This window comes from Pan troglodytes, chromosome 7 (assembly GCF_028858775.2).
Source record: "Pan troglodytes isolate AG18354 chromosome 7, NHGRI_mPanTro3-v2.0_pri, whole genome shotgun sequence".
NCBI classification, from domain to species: Eukaryota; Metazoa; Chordata; class Mammalia; order Primates; family Hominidae; genus Pan; species Pan troglodytes.
The window spans coordinates 101,123,401-101,135,684 of NC_072405.2; the positions used below are offsets into that span (position 1 = coordinate 101,123,401).

The 12,284-nt window shown below is 37.2% G+C and overlaps 1 protein-coding gene across 1 annotated transcript in view; it reads left to right on the forward strand.

Moving 5' to 3' along the window:
• The window catches only part of NECAB1 (N-terminal EF-hand calcium binding protein 1), a 169,187-nt gene that overhangs the window by 91,468 nt on the left and 65,435 nt on the right, over positions 1-12,284 (forward strand). The window lies entirely within an intron of this gene.

Consider the following 12,284-nt stretch of genomic DNA (forward strand, 5'->3'; position numbering starts at 1 on the left):
GTTTAAAAGTGTATGGCGCCTCCTCCGCCCCTCTCCTTCCTCCTCTGGCCATGTGACATGCCTTGCTTCTCCTTTGCCTTCCACCATGATTGAAAGCTCCCTGAGGCCTCCCCAGAAACAGAAGCCACTATGCTTCCTGTACAGCCTGCAGAACTGTGAGCCAATTAAACCTACTTTCTTTATAAATTACTCTGCCTCAGGTATTTCTTTATAGCAATGAGGGAACTGGCTAATGTGCTAAGCATTACAGTATAGCCCAATGAGAAGCACAAGATAACACATCTAATTCATGCTGGAGATGAGATGACACCTGAACGCTTAGAGATAAAGGAAGTTGGTAGAGCTGGACAAAGGAGACAAACACAGGGAACAGCACGTGCAGAGGCTCTGAGTCAAGAGGGTCACAGGACACTCTAGGAAATGAAGCTGGACAGTAAGGATAAAGTACCAAAGAGTGGCATGATGTAAGATGAAACTGGAGTGCTAGGGAGGGCCCACATCTTTCATGATGTCAGCAAAGCTAAGGATTTAGGCCTGTATCCTAAGTGCAAATAAATCAGCAAATAATTTAAGCAGAAATAAAAACAAAAAACCTCATGCAGTCTTTCAAAAAGACCATACAAGAATTAACTTGGGATTGGGGTGGATAATATAGAGGAATAGGATCAGAAAGATGAGTGAGTAGGCTAATTCATTAGTCTGGGTAAGAAATGTTGATATTTGGAAAACAATAAAGACTCAACTGAATTTTGAAAAATAAAGTTCAGAAAGTCCCCTAAAACTTCCAGGAAAACAGAAAATATAGGAAAATTGGAGCACCAGCCTAGTGTATCCTATATCCAAATAACAAATTCCAAAAAGAGAGAGAGAGAAAAAAAATAAAGGAAAACAGGTAAAAGGTGGAATCAGAATACATTTTCTTTAGACCTCTTCAGGAATATTTGGAAACTGTATAATAACTTCATCCCTTGGAAACTTCTCTCCAGAAATGGCCATTAAAAAATTATCTGCTTTGTGTGTCTAGCTTCTTCTTGCTCTTCAAGTCTCATCTTAAATACCATGGCCTCAGAAAGGTCTTCTCTGACCACTCTATCTAAAAAAAAGAAAAGGTCATCTCAATTAGAGTAGATCATCTGTTCCTTGCTGGCAATTTATCATAATCAGTGAGTAACTGTGCAATGTTTTCGTTGTTGTTTATTTGTTGTCTGTAAAGAGAGAGAAGGGCAGTGACTGTTTTTTGTTTTTTTATGTTTTTTTTTTGTTTTGTTTTTGGCTTACCGTGTTTACTCTGAACCTAGCATAGGACCTGACAATTAAAATCATACTCAAAAATTTATTGATGGATTAAATTAATTGATTGGTTAAATGAACACACATATAGCTCCAAAAGCTAAATACTTTTGCTCCTAAAAGAAAAATTGCTCCTAAGTTAATTTAAGAAGCTTCCAGATTGCCTCTAATAGGAAGAAAAAAACAAGTTATATAATCTTCTTTATTTCCTCAGAAATATGCACTAAAATCATGCTGTTTTCCTTGTATTAAGACAATGAGATTTTGTGGGATTTAAATTGAGGTCAACCTGTTGTTTTGGTTTCTTAAGTTACAAAATCTTTTTCTTGGCACTGACCCTTAAAAATGCATGTGATTCATATTATACTGTTTAACCAAGAAAAACATATGTCTCTGATTTAAATTAAAAAGGAAAAAGAAAAAAAGAATTAGTCAAAATTAAAATTAGAAAAAGCCCCTTTGTGTAATAGCTCAAAGATGAGTAAAATGCAAGAGTTTTGACGTTTCTCAAGCCACTGTTGAATAGACATCTTCACACTGTCTAGCACATGGACCCTTCAGAATGAGAAATCTAGCATTTTTCTCTATATTTCTACCCAGATAAAAAGTCCTGTCTCAGTAGGAAGATCTGATTGTTCTAGGGTTTTATGAAAAATGAAATACAAGCCTTTTGTGATCTATCTTGACTGCCAGTACCTCTGTTTGCAGTGTCAGAGAATGGATAAAATGGGATTTAGCTGCCTACCTTAAACTCCAGGAAGTGACTCAGGACAGATACAACCCGTCATTATTTTCCCTCCTCCTCTTTCTCCCTTAACCCCAGCCTTTTGTCAGATCCTCAAGGGCTACATGGATTATTTTACTTTGCTTGTTATTCTGGAACAAAACACCATAGGTCAAATTCCAAATGGCCATTTGAAAGTCCCAGAGGTAACGAAAACCAGAACCCTCTGTCTGAATTTGGAATGTCTCACACACACACAAAAAAATAGCTTTGTCAATTAGTTTTTCTTCTTTCTACAGGGTAGAGGTGATAAGCTAACTTGCAGCATTAGTATGTGAAGTGCTTGCAATCTCAAAGCAAATGTAGAATTCTGATGCTACGGCTGAATTCATCGTGTGCTATGTTATATAAACACAAATGGGATTCCCTGTTTATTAGTAGGGCTTAAAAGGAGATTATCATAAGCTAAAGTGAAGAATGGCATTCTTAAAATAATTATTTGGGGTTTGTTAGTTACTTTAATGAGTGCAGCCGTTAAATTTTCCAAAATTAAAATGTATATATATTTTTTCTTCTGACAGTTATTTTTCAAACAAACACAGCCTACAATACATTTTCAATAATTCTAAGAAAGAAATAGACTTGAATCCTAGCACTGCCAGGCCTCTGCCTCTCTCTTACTCTCCTACATCTGTCTTCAGGATCTATGTTGATTTTAGCATCTACAGATCCCTTTATCTCAATCTTTTCATCTCTCCTCTATCTCTAGTTTTTTTATGTTGAGCATCTGGGCCTCCCAGGGCTCCATAGTCCTTTCACTAAAGATCACAATCATTTTATTTGAGTCTTACTATGAAAAAGATGAAATAGCAATAGGACACAGAATTTCTATTTGGGACAAACATCATTACTATAATTTTATGTAGGACTTATTATTAAAATTTTCCCTTGTTTTATGCAAAATATCCAAGCTGAAATGATACCATATGTGGCATAGTAAAATACCCTTGTAGGCTTACAGAAGGCAAGCATTTTAATTATTCATTATAGTTTCATTGCAATCCTTTACGTATTCAATCCTTAAGTATTTAAAAATAAAATGAAAAAATTATTCTTGGACTTCAGAGCAACCACAAAAATACTTTTTAAACCGTTTATATGACATCTTCTTTTTTCCTTGAAATTATCTGTCAAAATAAGTTTGCTTAGGGAAGAGGAAGTAGAGACTAGGAGGATGGAAAATAGGAGAGAAGTGTCTTGAGGTTGCAAGTTTGGTTCAATAGGACAGAAGCCCTGAGTCAGGCCCAAGCCTTGGAATCCTCCATGCAGCCCTGGCCAGACTTCTGCCCAACACCTGGCAAAGGGGAACTCAATGCCTCTGGAAAGGTTGCTCAATGAAGTAAGGAGGAACATATTCTCTCATATCAGACCCTACTTATCCTGAAGGACTCTGCAGTACCTACTTCCTGGACAGAGAAACCTCCACCTCTAACTGGGTAAGGAGGAGATAGAACTGAGATGAGAGCCCTAACCCTTCTAATTCATGTGAGCATGACTTTGGGTATAATTTAAAGGTGATAAAATACCACTTTGAGGTTATTGATAGAGTTCACACAGTGGTATAGATGAGTAGTTCAGGCAAAGATCATCAACAAGGTAGTGGCTAAGGTGGATATGCTAGAAGGATGGAGGACAGAGTACATAGTAATGTCTGGGCAGGCTCAAGACTTGCCCTGGCACCTACCTGGCAACCATGTCACTGGTTCTTTCTAGCCATTGCTGCAGCCCCACCAGACTCTTGGTGACTGATCTGACTTCTCCGAGCCAAGTTGCCAGATGATGCCTAATGACTCTTCTTTCCTGCCGGACTAGGGCTTCCGTGGCTATGACCAAAAAGAGAATGAGGAATAGCTGTCAATGCCAACTAGCATTCATATAGCACCTTGGAGTTTTCAACATGTTTTCATATACAGTATTTCAGTTACTCTTCATCACATCTTAGTAAGGAATGTTAGGCAAAAGGTAATATACACATTTCAAAAATGAGGAAACTGAGTCACAATGTGGCTAGTTGATTTATCAATATCCTAAAGATAATGAGATTTAAACCAAGTGATTCTCGTTTAATTTTTTTTATTTAAGGTTTATGTGGTTCCATATGAACATACTATAAATATGCAGCTGTAGGTTCTATCATGACACAAAACATTTCTGGTATTAGGTACCTTTGGTCTTTGAAACAATCAAAGTCTTTAGAGTTCAGCTGTGGCTCAGCAAAGGCATAAAGATTTTTAGCTTCTCTGTTAAAAATATTTTCAGTTTTGTTTTTGACAAATGAATAAGTAGGTGTCCAGAGCTCAGTGTAATATGTGAAGAAAATATGAAAGAAATTATAGACAGAAGCAGATGATAATTAAATGCTGAAATCATAATTAAATCCTGAAATCAAAAGATGAAGGTGCATAAGCAAAGTTCTAGGCAAGGAAGTTCATATTTTTTATTATAGTTTGTTGTCATTAGAGAAATGAAATTTAATTAGAAAATAAGAGAAGTTACATACCCAGGTCAAACAATAGATATTTAGCTTTTTACTTACTAGAATGAAATATATCCAAAGGAAAGGCTACTGTACTTGAGAGAAGTAAGCAAAAATATTGGTCTTCTGGGCTCTGGATGAATTTATAAAGGATCCGAAAGCATTCCAATAGGAGTCCTACTGATTTGTTTTTTTTTCAAATAGGTAACTGTACTATTTCTTGATTGACACTTAAAATGCCATGTTTACTATTTGCTAAATACTTATAATGTACTCAGTTTTGTGTCAGAGCTCACTATTCTGTTCCCGTGGTAAACTGTCTTTTCTAGTGTTAAGTATTATTAACACGTTATCTTAATTCTTGTATACTTAGATATATTTGAAAATGTAAAAGTGCAGGTCTTCTCTGTTCTCTCTCTCTCTCGTTTTTGATTTTTGTATGTTGTTTGTTTTGTTTTTTTTTGGTGGAGACAGGGTTTCACTGTGTTGCCCAGGCTGGTTTCAGACTCCTGAGCTCAGGTGATCCATCCACTTTAGCCTTCCAAAGTGCTGGGATTATAGGCGAGAGCCACAGCACCTGTCCTGATTGTTCTTCTTTAGCAGAGATTTTTGCCCTTAGTTTGCCATGTTTGCATAAGTTTTATAATTGTTTTTTTCAATTCTGGGAAAAACTTTTATTGGAATTTTCATTAAATTTATAAAGTAATTTTGAGAGAATTGTCATCTTGGTAATATTTTTCCTTCCCATGCAGGCACAAATATATTTTTCCATTTATTCAAGCTTATTTTTGTCTCATTAAATATTTTTATGATACCTCATATAGGTTCAAAACATTTCTTGTTAAATCAGGTCATATATATTTTATATTTTTGTTGTTTTATAAATGGCCACCCTCTCTAACTTCCTAACATAATGTTGGTGGTATATTGGAAAATGATTAATTTTTGTATACACATTTGGTAACTAGATTAGCTACCATCTTGAGTAGCTGTTCTGTCCGTGACATGCCATTTATCATCCTTTACTGATATTACAGCTTGAACATCGAGAGCCTCTGCACTGTAAGAAACAACCCACCTAATCTCTCTTTTAGGGAAGTTGACCAATCTGTATATAGTCTTTAATGCCCTGACTATCTTCTCCCATTTTTTTTATCTGAACTTTGAAGCTATACTTTACACCTATTGTTGTTACATAAGATTTCAAATTCTACTTCATTACCACAAGGCAGTAATAAACTATGACTTACACTTTAGAACTTGTGTCTGAAGGGAACAAGATCATTTTCCACAAAACCAAACATAGTTTTAAAAAGCTTGAGTAGCAAAATTCCATAAATACAAACATGTAAAACATTAGCCTATTCTTACGCATTTTTAACGGAAAAGACACAAACAAGTAAGTAAATAATGTATTTAATTAATTGGCAGTACATTGATATAGGCCAGAAATAAACTTGATGTTCAGAAAAGGGAGAGGTCAGTGCTCACTGAGTAATCAGATAAAACATCAGGGAGAAGGTGAGACTCAAATGAGTCTCAAAGAATGGGCAATTTTAATAAAGGAAAAAGAGAAGAGAAGAACCTGCAGATAATGACCCTACTTTGACTTTTTAAGGAGGCAGCTATGAAGCCTAGTTCCATCAGAGGCCCTCTTTCATGTCCAGAAGAGGCTGTGGTTTACAGATGGAGGGGTCAGGTCATGCTGACTGCAGTTGGTATTTCACCTTATTTACAGTTTCTCGAATGAATGTATAAATAGCAAACTGCGATCTTGCAAATAATCTTGAATCAAGGGGACTTAAAAAAAATACTTAACAGATTGCTAGAGCTGTGGTAGGTAGAAGCTCCAGGTCAACTGCTGGTGTATCCCAAATCCACAGAGGTCCCTATTAGTAATCATTTTTTTCATGATTGTTTTCTATTTTCAGACAGACCTACCAATCCTTCCTCCCCATCCCAACCAGAAATAAGATATAGTGATAAATTATTTTTATTTTGTTTCACGTACCTATAATTTCAAATAGCCATTTTTTTCCTTTGTAGGGATTTTCTTTTATTTATCTTACTTAGATTGCTAGTGGGAACATTTATATTCCTAATAGAAAGTGGGAGTTAATTTTCTGCCTAATGAAAGGACGAGTACAAAGTACACTGTTCTATTTAAAAAGAAAAGCTGTTTTACTTTGCCCAAAAATATAGTTCTGAACTACAGTTGCCTGAGTGAACATACAGCCCCATTTCTGAAGAATTGAACTTTGAAATTCTAAAAGCTAGATAAGGGAGAGAAGTTAATGCAGACATTCATGGGGGATAAACAGCACAGTATGTGATTCCTTCTGTCACGAGAATTAAATTTGATATGACTCATTTCTTTTGCCTGAAGTGGAAAAGTGCAGAGGGAGAGATTAAAAATTGGTCTGTGTTGTGCTTCTCAGATCTGATAGGCATCAGTTATTATCATGTTGAAGTTGTTCTTTCCCATTTTTATTTACAAAAAGGAAATACTAAATATTGCAAACCAGAAATACTAAATGTTATTTGAGAATTAATTAGTTTTGGCAAAGTTCTTATTTTCAAAATAAGTACATCCAAAAGAATGTACTTTCAAAAAGAAAATGAATATGTGCAAAAAAAGCTATTATAGGTGTTTCCCCTTGGCTGCAGGACAAGAGAGCTCAGGGCCACATGGTATTGTGTGACATCCCTTTGGAATGATTTATCCCGTGACCTGTCAGTTGTGTAATAACACATGGAATGTAGTTCTAACAGCCATGCAGGGTTATTGAATTGACTGAGATCTCTGGGAAACTTTCCTACACTTTCTTTGGATTTCAGTTTGAATTTCTGTTATGGATCATACTCACTTTTTAGGACTACCAATTATGCCACAAGCAGCCTAGTTTCTGACAGTATGGGAAGGAGATGTTTTCATCAGTTGTACATGCAGGTTTCAGAATACTGGCTGTGTATTACTACTCTGTAAGACTGAATGTCTATCTGGGAGACCACTTAGCTTTATTTTATGAACCAAAATAATAATAATAATAATGTAATAACATAGCTAACATCTATGGAGCCATTACCAGTTTCCAGGTACAATCCTAAGTACTTTTATTTTAGTAGTGTATTTTATCCTAATCTTCTTGGGGTAGATTCAGTGATTATCGCTGTAAGTGTAATAGGAAACGAAGACAAAAAATGTCAGCTAACTCCCTCAAGGTCACACAGCTGAGATGTGGATAGCGATCTTAAGTTGATCCCTATGAATTGCTTTCTGGTCCTCCTTGGCATGAAGCTATTATAGTTTCTAGTCAATTTCTTGAGAAGATGACAAAAATTATGGCTGAGAAGACAGAAAATATATTGAAGGATTTGTTAGTTGTAATCGTTATCTACTGTGGAAGTTTCTGTGGGTCAGGAATCCAAGGGTGGCTTAAGTGGGTGATTCCTATTCAGAGATTATCATGAGATTGTAGTCATTTTAAGGTCCTTGAGGAGTTGCTTTTGAGCTCACTCACATGGCTGCTGACACATTCCAAGGAAATAGAGTCAGCTATGTGGCTTCCATTTGTCACCACATGGGCCTCTCCATAGGGCTGCTCCTATGATATAGTAGCTGGCTTTCTCTAAAGAAGTGATTGTAAAGAGAGAGATGGGCTGGGCGTGGTGGCTCACGCCTGTAATCCCAGCACTTTGGGAGGCCTAAGCAGGTGGATCACTTCTGCCATATTCTATTACTAGAAGTAAGTCAATAAGTCCAGCCCACACTCAGTGGGAGCGGAATTAAACTCCACTTGTGTGTATATATCTTTAAAACTACCATAGTGGTCAACTTTTAACTTTGTGTGTGTGAGTGTGTGTGTGTGTGTGTGTGTGTTTGTGTGTGGTGGAGTGGTGGAAGAAAATCTTTATCTGTTTTTTCCCTCCATTTATATCTACCCCATTAAAATAAATCAAATTGATTTTTGAAACTCTGACATACATGCCTATCCCTTATATTAGTTGAATGCTTCTAATATGGTTTGGCTGTGCCCTCACCCAAAATCTCACTTTGAATTGTAATCCCTACAATCCCCATAATCCCCTTGTGTCAAGGATGGGACCAGGTGGAGGTAATGGGATCATAGGGACTGTTTCCCCCATGCTGTTCTCGTGATAGTGAATGTGTCTCACGAGATCTGATGGTTTTATAAGCGTCTGGCATTTCCCCTTCTTGCACTCCATCCTGCCACCCTGTGAAGAAGGTGCCTGATTGTCCTTTGCCTTCTGCCATGATTGTAAGTTTCCTGAGGCCTCCCCAGCAATGTGGAACTGTGAGTCAATTAAATGTCTTTTCTTTATAAATGACCTAATCTTGGGTATTTCTTTATAGCAATGTGAGAACAGACTAATACAGTAAAAATTCTGAAAGATAATGAGAATCAATTATGTTTTATCTTTAGAACTAAGCCACATATACAAATGTATATATAATGAATATATATCAATAGAGCCAAAACACATATAACAAGATGAAAAATACATTTTCCTGAGTTTGAGTTAATATTAAATATGGTCACCCTAAAACAAGTTTTTAAAGAAGTATTTTTAAACTATCAGCTTTCAAACAAAGAGGGTTCCAGATTTTAATGTCTGAAAATCCATGTCCCTGAAAAACAACTCAGTTTATTCACGGGTTCAGCAGAAATTCCATTCTAGGAAATGAAAGGAATCTAAGTTTTGCAACACAATGCCCTCAAGAGTCTCACCATAAAGCAAAATGGGTAATTTAGGACTATCTGCCATCCAAAACTTTAAGTAGATTTCATAAGAAAGGTTTAAACAACATGTAGTAAGACTAATAAATAGGAAAGCATCGCTTTGTCCAGTAAATCTGGAAAGTTATCATGGAGTAAACAGTATTGAAGATAAACTTCAAAGAGTGGAAGGTTTATGGCCGAAGATTGCTGGGAAATAATGAGAATGAAAGTCACTTCAAGGAAAAGAAGTAATAGAAACAAAAGTGTGAGAAACACAATGCATTTTCATAGAAATTTGGGGAATACAGAGTATTTGAAGCATTAAGCAATTTTGGACATTGTGAGTGTCCAGGCTGACAGGCAAATTGGCTGAGAAATTTAGCATTTAATCATTAAGTAGCAGAGGTATATTGGAAGTTTTTGAATAATGGAAATAAAGAAAGTTGGTCACATGAGGGTCAGTTAGGAAAGCTTTACTTCTCTCATATCTACTTATTTGTTTCCCAACTGTCACCTCTAAAATGAGGATAATGTTTAGTCATACTATTGATCTTTATTGTTTACTTGTAAGTTTCCTACTTACATAATATGTAGCTATTCTACATATTATGCCATTTTGTGTATATTTATATATATTCTAGGTATTTCTATGAATTCTAGAGGGTTTTTCATAATTTTCAACAAATATTACCTATTCCCATATATAAAAAAATGTAATAGAACCAAGAATTTTTCTCATTTTAAAAAATGTCATTCTTGATCTGATTCTTTTTTTGGTTGTTGACAGTCACAGAAGGAATTAAGAAAGACAAAGTTTAGGTTATTAGTACTGAATGCTGTCCTAGTCAAGATTTTTTTTCTTTTTCTTTTTTTTTTAGATAGGCTTTCACTCCTGTTGTGCAGGCTAGAGTGCAGTGGTGGGATCTCAGCTCATTGCAACCTCCACCTCCCAGGTTCAAGCGATTCTCCTGCCTCAGCCTCCCAAATAGCTGGGACCACAGAAACATACCACTGTGCCTGGCTAATTTTTGTATTTTTAGTAGAGACAGGGTTTCACCATATTGCCCAGGCTGGTCTCGAACTTCTGGGCTCAAGCAATCCAGCTGCCTTGGCCTCCCACATTGCTAGGATTACAGGCATGAGCCACCACACCCAGCCTCAAGTATACTTTTATACTTGATAAAGTTTTATGTTTATCCAAACATAGCAGCTAAAGGCCAAGAATTTTTGGTTTATAATGACAGGCAAAATGGCAATTATGCAAAATGTTCAGAAAATATTTGTAAGGATTTTTCCTGGTTTTCTCAGGAGCATCAGAAGACATAGCTTATCACTCTCTTCCTTACATGGTCATGTAGTTTTTCTATATTACTTTGAATATCAGCATTTCAATGAAATAAAATTGAGGTGGGTGAGGGGTTAATGCATAGGTTTTTTCTCTATTGTGGGAGAGAAATGTGCCTTGATTTTCTTCATCATTCAGTCAAATATGAGCATTAATAGCTATCTAACTATAATAAACATTGATAGCATCATAATTTCCATTTTCATAAAAAACATTGGCTAAGTATCACATCTATCAAATTTTCTTTGTAACATACAATATTTAAAATGATGTTTTAACAGTAAATAAATATTTTAAATGAAAAAGAAATGACCTATGTGATTATTAACCCCCGCAAAAGGTGATTGTCATATTTGTACCCCCTTTAGATCTTTGTTGCCTTGTGCTCTTTGCTTTATTCTCTACGATCAAGTCAGTCACCTACTCCTAATGATTTTGTCCTCGATGTTGGTCATGTCCATCTTCTTCCCTCGCAACCCACTGTCTGGGCCACATGAGGCAGAGCCTCCTTGACTCGCACAGGGATTCCTTGTCACAGCACTGAAGTCATTATTTTTCATCCAGTGTTGTCTACAGACCATGCTCCATCCTGCTGGATGAGACATCTTTCCAAAAAATAAGACTGTCCCCCACCTCCTTAAAACCTTACATTGGCTCCTCATTGACCTCAGGACAAAGTCTAGACTCTTTGCCCAGAGCACACAGGCCCACCCAAATCTGAGCCTTCCCTGCTCATCTGGTACCCTCCCCATCTCTCTAGTTCCACCTCGTGCCAGTCCTTACCAGATGATTTTCTCTCCAGCTATGCTCAGCCATTTGCACTTCTCTGAGTTCCCCACCATCTCTGTCTCCCAACTGGATCTTGCCATATAGTGGTCCTTCCTTGTGGATGACATCACTCTGCCCTCCCTAGGTCCTTCCTCAGGGCTCCTCCAGTTACCTACTTGCTCTTCATCTGGCTGGTCCTCTAATATTCCTGGTGATACTACGGGACTTAGCTTAACTGTCACTTCCCCTAGGAATCCTTTCTTGATCCTCCAAGTGCGGTGTCGGTGGGGGTAGAGGGGAGATTAGGTGTTTTCAAACCGCCTCTTGCACATCCCCATGGTAGCTCCTTTTACTTTTTACTTGTCTGTCATCCCAACTGTCTTGAAGTGTCTTCTCTCTCACTGTATCACCGACAACTACTAGTTAAGGCACTCAGTTAATTTTTAAAAATATATATCGGCTCCCAGGGGAGCTGCGGATGTGCTGAAGATCACTGATGATCATGAATCAATCACCTGGAAAGGAAGAGGGACTTGGCGACCACAATCCAATTCTGGACAGATGGACAGCCCAGATGGGTGTCCCTTCCAAGGGACTAGGGAGAACGTGAAAAGGGAGCAGATTTCTAGAATACACATCCCCAGACTGTTTCTAAAATTTGGAATGATTGCTTGTCCAGAGCAACACAATACTCTTTCTGAACTCACCAACTCATGGGGTGAAAACTGTCTATCTCCATCCTGCCTGAATTCCAGCAGTGCAGGAGGCAATCAGGGCCCCCTGCAATGGCTAGATGGATTTTATGGCTAGCTGGGGAGGTCTGGGGAAAAGAAAGGGATTAGCAGTTTTAATCCTAGTGCTCATACAGTTTTGCATTTT